This window comes from Portunus trituberculatus, chromosome 19 (assembly GCF_017591435.1).
Source record: "Portunus trituberculatus isolate SZX2019 chromosome 19, ASM1759143v1, whole genome shotgun sequence".
Classification (NCBI taxonomy): Eukaryota; Metazoa; Arthropoda; class Malacostraca; order Decapoda; family Portunidae; genus Portunus; species Portunus trituberculatus.
Window position 1 is genome coordinate 8206382 of NC_059273.1, and position 12716 is coordinate 8219097.

The following is a 12716-nucleotide window of genomic DNA, read 5'->3' on the forward strand; positions in this document are numbered from 1 at the left end:
GATGTACCCCGGTACTGGCAGTTCACCAGGTTTAATGGCTACCTCAACCTCTCCTGAAATGAACGGGCACTGTAAGCTAATATTAGCCAAAGGATAGGAGAGCTGTGATTCGAGACCTGTAAGGATCACCTTCTCCCCAGTGAAAGCCTGTTTGATGTTAGGGATGACATCTTCCCTTAAGATGGATTGGGCAGCACCTGTATCACGCAGAACCTTGATATTTATTGCCTTGTCTTTACCATCAGTCAGGGACACTTTACCTTGATACATGTACGAGTCATAAAGTTCTAGAGGAGAGTTGACAGGGTTAGCTAGGGCCACTGGTTTCTTGTTCTCAAATGTGTTAGGTCTAGGGGCCACAAAAGAAAATTGACGTTGAGAACCCTTGCAATTTGGGTGTCTACATTTCTGGATCGTGTGACCTGGCTTCTTACAGTATGTACACCAGGGGGAATTATATGCATTTGGCGAGAATCCGGTTGGCTTACCACCCGCGCCCCAAAACCTTCCCCAAAGGAGGACCTAACATTAGACAGTGAACCACGACCTCTACTACCCAGGGATCCCATCAACAAAGCAAACGCATCAGCCACTTTAGCGGCAGACATAAGCTCACTCTCTCCCGTTCTTCCACATGCCTCAGAATATTAAATGGTAACTTGTTCTTCCATTCTTCCAGGACCATTAGATTGAGCAACTCCGAAAAGGTGGTAATGTTAAGAGCGGCTAACCATTTCTTAAATTGTCTTAGTTTCTCACTAGCGAATTCAACATAGGTGTGAGACTCTGGTTTCACATACTTTCGAAACTGCTGTCTGTATCCATCAGAAGTGATAGAGTAGGCGTCTAGAATGTTACCTTTGATCTCTTCATATTCTACCTCATCACTAAGGCCGTTGTATACCCTATAAGCTTTTCCTACTAGCTTAGGGACAAGGAGAGACACCCACTGATCCTTGGGCCATTTATTCCTATGAGCAATGCTCTCAAAAGCGCGAAATGACCCGTCAACATCAGATTCATCAAAAGGGGGAACTAGCGGAGCAGCTGTAGCAGGATTAAAGCTTGCTAACTGTTTCTTTATATCTATTTCTTCCCTCTAAACTTAGCGTCATTTCGTAGGGCTAACTCCTGAATTTCTAACTCTTTCTCCTGCCTTCTAAGTTGTAACTGAAATTCTCTCTCTTCTTTTCTGCCTGTAGTTGCTGCCTGTAGTTGCATTTGTCTTTCTGCCTGTAGTTGCATTTGTCTTCTCTTTATCTTTATCTTCTTTTTCTGCCTGTAGTTGCATTTGTTTTTCTTTTCTGCCTGTAGTTGCATTTGTTTTTCATGCATCCGGTATTCTAGTTTAAGCTTCTCAATTTCCCATTGACTTATCCTACTCTTATCCTGTTCTTCCTGGGGACTGTGTATTATAGTCCTCGTAGAGGCTGACATGGGAGTTAACTCTTCTATGGCATTTCCTAGCAACTGACCTTCTTGCACTAGATGTTCAACAACTACATTCTTAATGACCTCTTTAGTCATCTGAGACGTGATGGGAACATCAAAATGTTTAGCGATGGCTTTCCATTGGTCCTTCTTTATATTAGCATATTTAAGTTGTTCCAGAGAAGGGTCGGCACAAAAATCTTCAACGTTAAACTGAGCGGAAGCCATATTAAATAGATGTTAAACCACAACAAAAAAAATGATAAGCGAATTACTTAAGTGAGGAACTTGGCAGAGTGATAATAAAGGCAACCTTGGAAATTACCTAGATTATACTTAAGTAAACACTTATGAGTACAATCACTAATGAGGGGTAAACTAGAGAGTTACGGCATTAAGAGGGATCCGGATTACTCTAGTTACGAGACTTGAGTGAGGAGCGAATTGTACTGAGACTTGTTATTGATAAGGAGGCGGATTAGTCTGAGAGACTAGTTAAAATGGCCGATTCTAACTAGCGAGAAAAATGATCCGCGAAGTGAGGGCATTGAGGGTTCGCATGAACATATGATGATCCCAACACTTGGATAACACTTATTACACACCTGCCTATGTGCAAAAATAGAGATAAGTGCTATCGGTGAACACGCCTTTCTACCTGGTTTCCTGCTCTACCACTGCTATGCGATACCAATGAAAGTCACGAAGCACGTTTAACCCAAAAGGAGCCACTTGAACGCACAAAGGTAAATTTAAACCACACGCAGAGTAAGTCACAGAAAAAAACACATCAGAGTCACAACACCACAGAAACACAAGCAATCACAGAAAAAAAGTCACTGGAAAAATGGAACACTGAACATGGGTTATAATGGTCCTGTCACGGTCGCCAATTGTTACGTTCACCGGTTAAACTGGTAAGATTGGCATCGGAGAGCCGGTGAACAATAACAATAAAAAAAACACTGCAGGTTCAACTGGTGAGGAAATGCAAAGGGGTCACTTTAAAAGCTACTTTAATAACCCATAATGAAATTGACACATATATAACAAGAAACATGAAACACAGATATATAACATGAAACACAGGAAAATGACATACACATATACATATAACACAGTAATAAATACAACAATAAAGAACCCAACTTAATACCTAACAATAATCCTAATCCTATATAGAGGCAATGTGGAAAACACGGACGAGGGGAAGTGATACTTATGCGGTGTCGCAGTGGTGAAATGCTGGGTGATGGTTGATCCCACGGCAGAACCAAGAGGCGTTGTGTTCACTGGTTGAGGCTTGGATCTCAACTGCCAATCCAGAAAACCAAGAGCTGGCTCAACACTTTCGGTTGAGTCGAAAGGGGCCGCGTGAATCCAACTTCGGGACAGTAGCCGGGCTTCATGAAACGGTGACGTGGAAGGTTCACGAGACGGTGGCGTGGAAGGTTCACGAGACGGTGACGTGGAAGGGGAGGCGGAGAGGTGGCGAACGAGGTAACAAGCGGAGGAGGTGATGGTAGTAATGCATGTTACGGGCGGGCCGTAACAAGTGCGAGACTCGATGTTCATTAGTGCTTCGGTAGCCGCCTCGCTCATGGCTTGGCTTGGCTTGGCTTGGCGCAACGGGGATGATCATGGGAATAGCGAGGGAGGCTGACTTAGACGTGGGAGATGCTAATATGAATAAGCATTGTAAGGAGTGACGGGGTGTGAGCGAGGGCAGTGTGAGTGGCTATAAAGATAAGAAGGAAGACTAGTAAAGAAAACACGACGGAGGGGAAGAAGAAACTCAAATTTGTGATGTTTTGATGTGTATGAGGCATTGCGAGGAGTGATGATATATGAGGGAGGACAGTGTGAGTGGCTATAGAGGTCAGAAGAAAAAATAGTTAAAACAAGACGGAATGGTTATAGAGGTAAGAAGGAAAATTAGTAAAGACAAGACGGAAAGGAAGACACTTATGTGATGCTTTGATGTGTGCGAGGCATTGCGAAGAGTGATACTGTATAAAGAAGAGCAGTGTGAGTGTCCTGGCTGAGAGGCGGGAGAAGGAAACAGTTAAGTTTGTTTTGGTTTGGCGCCCTCTCGTGTCCCTATAGTGGAAGAGTGTGACCTTTCAGCAGGTGCCATAGGTCGCCTCGCCTCCCCTCCGCGTCCTTCAGTAATCCACGGCATCTTCTGAGGCACTAGGAGCTTCACACAAATGAAATATGTAAATGATTCCGTGACTGAACCGACAGGATGAGAAAAAAAGGAACGGAGAAAAATCAGTCACCGGAAAGAGTTCGCTGATGAGATCTGAGACTTTCAAATGATGTCCTTCGAAATTAGATTGGCGGATCAGGAAGAAAAAACCTCTTGAAATAACTGTTGATCTGACCCGATGATTGTTGAATGTAGAAGACAAGATGACAGACACTCTAGCACTCCTCACCCTGTCCCTCTTCCTCCTCCTCCTCCTCCTCCTCCTCCTCCTCCTCCTCCTCCTCCTCCTCCTCCTCCTCCTCCTCCTCGACAACCTGACAGACATCCTAGCTCTCCCCATACTGCTCCTCTTCCTCCTCCTCCTCCTCCTCCTCCTCCTCCTCCTCCTTGTCTCTCTTATCTGTAGCCAGTTAGAAGTAGTTACCAAACAGCCTCGAAAGGACCAAGAGACCTGTTGCTGTTTGGCTTTCCTTTATATTCCTTTATATTCCTCCTCCTCCTCCTCCTCCTCCTCCTCCTCCTTCTCCCTGCTGGCTATACTCGTTATTACAACAGAACTTTACGTTGAAATTAAGTTTATGAGGTTTTCCGAATATCTTGTTCGTATATTTTTTTCACGCTACCCCATGTATTAGAAGGATGGAGGGAGTAGAAATGGAACTGAAAGGAAAAAATGTAGACAGGAACATAAGGATACTCTCTCTCTCTCTCTCTCTCTCTCTCTCTCTCTCTCTCTCTCTCTCTCTCTCTCTCTCTCTCTCTCTCTCTCTCTCTCTCTCTCTCTCTCTCTCGTCACCATTTAGTCGCGCGTCATCATGCATTATGTTTATTCAATTTGTTTCCCGGGTAACTGAATGTGTGTGTGTGTGTGTGTGTGTGTGTGTGTGTGTGTGTGTGTGTGTGTGAGAGAGAGAGAGAGAGAGAGAGAGAGAGAGAGAGAGAACTGGGTCTGACACGTTGACTTAATTACCTACAATATAGACAGCTAATTAAAAGTTCTAAATGAGTCAGAACTTGGCTCAACTATCGGGCGAGCTTTTAGACCTGTGTGTGTGTGTGTGTGTGTGTGTGTGTGTGTGTGTGTGTGTGTGTGTGTGTGTGTGTGTGTGTGTGTGTGTGTGTGTGTGTGTGTTATGGAAAAGTTACCTAACATATTGACAAAAGCAAAAAGAGATGATAGGAATGAAAGGAGTTAGATAGATACTCATTTCATTATTTTTTTTTTTCAATGCATGTCTTCATTTTCTTTCTCTTTCTGCTTCTGAAAATCCCCTTAAGAATTATTTTACATGTACGGTTTATCTTGAGACATTTTTGTAATTCAGATGTGTTAGTGGTGGTGGTGGTAGTGGTGGGAGTAGTAGAGGTAGTGGTGGTGATGGTGATGGAGTAGTTCTCGTGTCCTTTTATCTTCACTCGATCAAATATAGGTGGCGCCATTTCCTGTTTCATATTCCACGCGGTGAGCAAACAAAGATAGGAAAGCAGAAACAGATTAATCACATTTTGAATCATGGCATCACTGTCGGAACTTTTGCCATAAAGTTTAGTTCATTACAATTACAGTGGAATAATTTATCCAATGAAATTTACGTTCAATTGATGAATGATAGTGAAAATATACGAGAACTAAAGATTCTACATTTCTCTTTTATGCCTTTTCTAAACTCTCAAAAAATATCAGACATTGAATCTGTAAATGCACAATGAAAATGATTACAATCTTTATAATTTCTTGATATAAGCACCAGCATTTCCTTGAACATCCAAATGCAACATACGACTTTTGTAGAATTTGTGTATTCATGCGTAACAGTGAAGGGACTGGAATAAGACTTAGCACTCACTGACACATACAAATTTCCCAGCAGTCAGTGTTGTTATAAGCAGCCACATCTGTCCTTCCTTTCATGCACAGGTGTTTAAAGGTGTATTCCATCTGTGTGTAATCGAGGCAGGTATGTATATGATATCCAGTAGTCAGTGTTGTAAACTGCCAGATCAGTCCCTTCATTCATGCACAGGTGTAAAGGCAACGTGTGAGTTTGTTAGTAGGTGTATTCCATCTGCGTGTAATCGAGGCAGTTATGTAAACAATTTCCAGCTGTCAGTGTTGTATTTTTTTATGTTATATCCTATAGCGCCTGTATGTATACTTGAAGAGTATGGGAAGTGCTGTTCAGCTTCCACCCATAAGTGACGCAGCCAGTATTATTTATAGTGACACCCAAATTAGGATCCATATCACCACCCAAGCGCATCTTTGGTGTAAGGCAAGTACACCTCCACCTAGAACCTGAGTATCATGGTGACATATAGGTAACTTTAAACCACTCGACAAATGACAAAGTTTCAAGGCGGTACATGGGATTCTAACCTACGCATGGACGTCTGCCCGATCCCACGCTAGTCACCTTATCCACTACGTCACCGCCTCTCTAGAGCAGCCAGACCTGTCCTTCCATGCACAGGTGTAGATGCAACGTGGAAGTCTGTTAGTAGGTGCATTGCGTTCGTGTGTAATCGAGGCTGTTATGTCTTTTAGCTCCACACGTGCGAGACTTGTTGGCGAGTTCCGTGGATGTGTTGCCGCTTGTTGTGCCCATCACGAGACTCACGATTGCTTGGCTTGGGCGCTGAGTGGCGGCTGAGGTATTAATGGCTCCTGTGATGGCCCTGCGATGGAAGCTGTGAATGTGCTGGTAGTGCTGCTGTTGGTAGTGCTGGTGCTGGTGGTGCTGGTGGTGGTGCTGGTTGTAGATTGTCTTCATACTCGTTTTCTTAATGGTGATGGCGGTGGTGGTGTTAGTTTTCTTATTTTTAATGGTGGTGATGGTTTTAGTGTTTCTGGTGTTGAGGAAAACTAGGCGGTAAGAGTTCAGAATAAGAAGAAAAGGAGGTAGCAATTGTAATAGCAGTTATAGTAGTAGTAGTAGTAGTAGTAATAGTAGTAGTAGTATTGGTTGTGCCAGTAACAGCAGTGGTAGTGGTAATGTACAATAAGAAGAAAAGAAGGTAGTAATTGTAATAGTACTTATGGTAGTAGTAGTAATAGTAGTAGTAGTTGTTGTTGTTGTTGTAGCAATGACAGTTGTGGTAGTTGTAATGTCAGACATGGGGCAACATAAGAGTAATTTCCTCCCGTGTTATTTTTCTATGCATCAGTCATATTGAATCTCCATTGAAAGTGATGCGAGCGGTGACGTGGAAGGAATCGCCCCATCAGAGTCAAACAGAGCTGAACACATCCGGGTCATGAAAATACCAACATTGAAATAATCCAATAGCTATGCACAAATTCACGCTCTCTGCTAATAAGTTTGACAATCATGTACGAACTCTTTTGAATATAACCTTTATGGAAACACAATTTTCGTTACAGTGGAATGTATAGATAAACTAGACAGAGAGAGAGAGAGAGAGAGAGAGAGAGAGAGAGAGAGAGAGAGATTACAGATACATGCCTTAGGTTCAAATAAGTCCTTGAAACAAGTTAGAACTTCACTTTAACTGTTTACCCTAGTCTGAGTGTGTGTGTGTGTGTGTGTGTGTGTGTGTGTGTGTGTGTGTGTGTGTGTGTGTGTGTGTGTGTGTGTGTGTGTGTGTGTGTGTGTGTGTTTAACTGTATGCCCCCAGCACCAGTTACAACGTAAGGTCAATGAATGCTGCGTAAGGAAAGGTCTTGAGAGAGAGAGAGAGAGAGAGAGAGAGAGAGAGAGAGAGAGAGAGAGAGAGCCAGAGATTCCAACCCATTTCAGTTTGTCTAAGGTAGGAAGCTTTTTGAACTCTCCCTCTCATTCGCTGCGTCTCTCCAGGTGCCTTTTATGAGCGCACCAGAACTAAGGTGGAAGCGCAGACGTGAGCAGGGAAGGGTGAAAGATATGCAAATACCCTCCTTAACTTGGCACGAGGGACACTCCGGCGGCGTGGCGGGAGGCTGCAGATTTGAAGATGTAGCTGACGTGTTCCTTTGGTGCAAGTTTGTTCAGGAAACGATGCCCGGACCTACTCGTGAAGGGGAGGAGGTGGAGAACACACACACACACACACGGACATGCACACGCACACACACACGCATAGATACACACAGGCGCAGTATCCGACGTTGTGGTATTCTTGCCTGGAGTTAGAGCCAATATGTATTCACAGGCAAACAACACACCTGCTGCACACCAGATGGGGAGACGGCCACATGTACACCTTGACGCAACACAGACCAGAGAGAGAGAGAGAGAGAGAGAGAGAGAGAGAGATTTGTATTACTGAAGGACAATAAAAACTAGAATTCTCAAACTTCTGTGCTTCACCTCCACTATTTCAGAAGCCTATATTTAAATCTACACGAGTTTTTTAAGGTGCTTTTATGGTTCTAGAGGCAGAGTGACAAGATTTCTACAGTGTTAACTGGAGAAACACTCGTGAAAACCCCGCTAATTATCTCTGCGGCCCTTGAAAAATAGTCGCGATGAGAGAGCAAAGCGTTTCTGAATACGGGCCACAGTCATATAAGTGAACCTTTTCCATCCTCCCACAATCTGCAGAAACGATCATCTCCGAGAATCTGAATCAGTGGTACAATTTTCTGTCTGGCGCAGTGCTTCAGGAAATGGGTTGCGTAATAATGTGGACCGCTGCGTTCATAAGAGAAGGTATTAGAAAAGTCCTGGTAAAGAGCTTCCATCCATACAGAAGGGATCAAAAGAGCAGCGTATTCAGAAATGCTTCCCTCTCTCACTGCATCCATTTTCAAAGACCACAGAGACGATTATCCGAGTTATAAAGAGTATTTGTCCTGTTGATAATGCAGAGAACTTGTCAATGTGTCAATAGAATTACAGAAACATCCTTAAAAACCCCTTTGAAAATAGTGAAGGTGACAGAAACATCCTTAAAAACCCGTGTCACTTTAACTACAGCTTGTTAACATGTCACTAAAATTACACAGATATCCTTAAAAACCCGTATCACTTCAACTAGAGCTTTTAACGTGTTACTAAAATTATTGAAACATCCTTAAAAATCCGTGTCACTTCAACTAAAGCCCTTTGGTAATAGTGAAGGTGCTGTGAGGCGCGGAAGTGTTTCAGAATATGTACGGCTTGTGACTGAAAGAAAATGAGCAAAAAAAAAAAGAAATATAAGAAGAAAAATACATGATTATCTTACAACTCTGTCTTCCACTACAAATCTTCTACCCAGGCATGGATGAGCCTGGCGTCGTTTCCTTAAAAAGATGGAAAAAATACCGGGAACATACTTATATTTGCTCCTTAGAGTCACTCGAGCGGCAAAATAGTTCTCCATTCAATCTTAACGGATATTAATTACTGGCATTTCTCCACATCTGGGTCAGCAACTTCGGGTCCTGCCGCTGAATAACCACGTGTATTGGGCCGAGGAGAACAACCACTTAAAGGACTTTTCTTCCACGGTAGTTTTATTGGTCTACTCGCCAGCCAGGACCCCGAACACACCTGATGGAAGAGAGAAGCTAAGGAAGAGAAGCAAGACAAGCAGTATGGGACGAGAGTGGCTGCCTGACTTGGGACCGTATTCTAAAGTGCTCCACTGTCTCGCTACTACTATTTTCAAAGACCACAGAGACCACTAGCCAGGTTCTCATGGGCGTGTATCGTATTTGTAATGTAGAAGTCTTGTTTGTCTCAGTAGAATCGTAAAAAAAAAGGTGTACTTTCAATTAGTCTTTTAGAAATAATCATGTCAAGAGATATAGGGACGGAGTGGTGACAGAGAGAGAGAGAGAGAGAGAGAGAGAGAGAGAGAGAGAGAGAGAGAGGGGAGGGAGCACGGGAACCAACGATTGACAGTAACAAGGGCAGCAGGGTTTGCTGTTGGTCAGAGTGCGGCTTCCGTCAACTTCAAAGGAACAAAACGGGTGAATTCTGGCTGGACGAGGATAGGGAAGCCTGGAACCCGCGTCCCTGCCATTCCCACCCCTCCTGGCTTTCCTCTCACAGCATCATCAAGAGAGAGAGAGAGAGAGAGAGAGAGAGTCTTAAATGTACTAAAGCAAAATATCGTTGAATAATCGTAGTCCAGAATCCATCAAGTAGAAAAAAATAATATATGAAATAAACACTAAAAAAAAACATCAGTTGTAAGTAGTTGACTGAACGTGACGTGAAACTAGAACCGTACAAATAACTCAGTTGGAAAAGAATATCTCCAAGTTAACTCAAAATTATAAAAAGTGTCCGTGTGGTGGGAGGGACAGCGGCGGCGAGAGGGGGAGTGGCAGGAAGCGAGGCTGTCAAGAAGGGAGAGGCAAGTGAAGAGTCTCAACTCGGCGAGGCTTTTTCCACCGGTGAGCACGTGCGGGAGGAAGTGGAGAGGCGGGAAGTGGCGGGGGATTGGCGGTGGGAAGTTGGTGGTGGTGATGGAGCAATTGCCTCTCAAGACACCTAACTTTGCTTGAAGGTGCAGTGGTGTGTGGTGCTGTAGTGGTATGTGGTGGTGGGCGCGGCCGGGTGCTGTGTGCGGTAGAGACAAGTACAGAGTGGTGGTAGTAGTGGTGATTGTGGTGAGCGTGTGTGTGGTGAGAGTTTGGGCAGCAGCGGTGACAGGTGGAGACGTGAGGGTTGTTTGCCGCTTGTCAGAACGCTTAAGAGGTGTGGAGTGGCGATTAAAACTTCTTGCCTAGTTGAATACTCGCCCGTGGACTTTTTCAAAACAGTAATATTCAGGTGATGATGTTGTTTTGGTTGATGGAGAGAGGAAGAGACGGAGGTAGGCGTTGTTTGTCTCCCTCGAGCGTAACTGGCAAGAGAGAGAGAGAGAGAGAGAGAGAGAGCAGTGTGTGATGCGATTAATTCAGCTTCATGCGAATGGATGTTGAAGTGAATAGAAGGAATTAATAGGAAGGGAAAAGGTGAAAGAAAGGATAAAAAAAATTCTACTTACTTTTTCATCAGTACCTTTGTTCTTTTATGATAAGAACTGCTTGGACAGGAAAGAAGATCAGGATATTGCTTTAGTGTGTGTGTGTGTGTGTGTGTGTGTGTGTGTGTGTGTGTGTGTGTGTGTGTGTGTGTGTGTGTGTGTGTGTGTGTGTGTCTGTTTTTCTGTGTGTGTGTGTGTGTGTGTGTGTGTGTGTGTGTGTGTGTGTGTGTGTGTGTGTGTGTGTGTGATTATCTTGTCATCCATCAGAACCCAACAGATATGCACAATTTAATCTGAATAAACAACATGACAAAAGCAAAACGCAACTACAATGTCATGAATTTTCTCCTGACCTGCAGAGCGCGCTGGGAAAGGCGGAAGCAGAACACTACGCCGCTGGGCAGGTGAGCTACTGTTGACTCATCACACTCGACAACCTGTCCTCCCTGCTGCTGTCTCTCCCTGTGCTGGTTAGGAAGGAATTGTGCTCCATAATATCCTGTTGCTCTACCTGTAGTTACCTGATAGTACCGTGATGTTTGGTATTTTCCTCGCTATAAACTTTATCTGGTTTAGTTTTGCTATGTTAAGTTTAACCCCTTCAGTAGTAAGACGCATTTTTATCATGATTTTTGTGTATGATTATACCATTTTATTTACACTAGAAAAGGATCTATGGAGGTTGGAAGATTAATTACCATAGTCTTCCCTATTTTTTAGTCACCACATAAGTTTCTGAAGCTATATAAAATTACCAAATAGTAAACAGAATAGATATGGAAACACTGAAGGGCTTAACGTGACATTTGTCGTGGTAAAGGTATTAAAAACTGTCTTTAGTTACTCTTATATTATTGTTATATCTCTGTTTACTCTTGCCGTGACTAGTAACAGGTGATTTTATGAAGCTTGGCAAATCCTCTCCATTGCTGAAAGGGTTAAAGCGAAACTGCCGACGACAATTCCAGGTAACCTTCAACTCTAAACTCTCGCTATTGTTTCCTACCGACAGTTTTCCTGAGCAAGGTTATTCAGATAGAGACAGCAATGATAACCGAGGGAGTGACTTGATCTGGTCCTCGAGTGCCAGAAATTGTAACCAGCAAGAGTATTTACTGTCAGAAGTCCTGTTAGGATGAGAAGAGCATCCTACTCATGTCACGTCAGGAGGAAGGCAGGAGTTGGTGCCTTGTCTTGCCTCGCTTCGCCTTGGAGTAGCAAGTAGGAAGCACCCGGACGCTGAATATGACGCACTTAGGGCTGGAATTGAGTCTCTTCATTCACGCTGAGGGGTCATCATAACTTTAATACGGGAGCTGGTGTGCGTGACTCTGTTACAGTGGCAAGTAAGGAGCAGTTAGGACACGGAGACTGTGTGTGTGTGTGTGTGTGTGTGTGTGTGTGTGTGTGTGTGTGTGTGTGTGTGTGTGTGAGTGTTGTCTTAATTGGTGTGCAGCCGCCTTACTCGCCAGTACACCAAACTCACATCTTGCTAGGAGCAGCCTCACAGTCTGGCCGGACCGAGCTAATGGCCACTCAGGAAGGCTTCCAGTTTGTGCCTGACGCGATGCACCTGCGATGCCGCTCTCCTGTCTGGCGTCACACCTTTGTTTATTCATATATTTACCTTATTTGGTCCTGTTATCACCTCTTCCTGAACTCAGTCAGTTTTGTTGTTTCTTTTTAGCGTTCCTGACTCATCTCATCAGTGGCTTAGCTATGAACGAAGCTTCACTCCATAGGGTCTCTCATCGTTGTTGCTGTAGTATAGATATAAATAAGTATGAGCTCTGAGTTCTTTCTGTAAGGGAACGGCTGACAGGGTGAATAGCAGACAACCTTAGATAGATAACACACACACACACACACACACACACACACACACACACACACACACACACACACACACACACACACACACACACACACACACACTAACTGTCACCTATTTTTCTCTCACCTCCTCGTGCAATCAAGCGCCAGTTTGTCACACAGCGAAGAGTAAGCAAAGGCAAGCAATTTCCTGAGTGACAATTGCTTTCATTATGAGCGCCCAGGGAGAGACAGCAGGCGCGGGGGAAGCGAGCACGGGAAAAACGGGGATGTAAAATTATAGCAGTGACGGCAGACAGGTGAGACAGGTGACAGGTGGATTATCGAGGCGTTCACCGTC

At 44.0% G+C, this 12716-nt stretch overlaps 1 long non-coding RNA gene across 1 annotated transcript in view; it reads left to right on the forward strand.

Moving 5' to 3' along the window:
• LOC123506262 overlaps positions 1-11033 on the forward strand; it is an 88576-nt gene extending 77543 nt beyond the window's left edge. The window contains exon 3 of the long non-coding RNA XR_006675391.1: positions 10903-11033. This is a non-coding gene — a long non-coding RNA (uncharacterized LOC123506262). The remainder of the gene's footprint in view (positions 1-10902) is intronic.
• The last annotated feature ends 1683 nt before the right edge of the window (positions 11034-12716 follow it).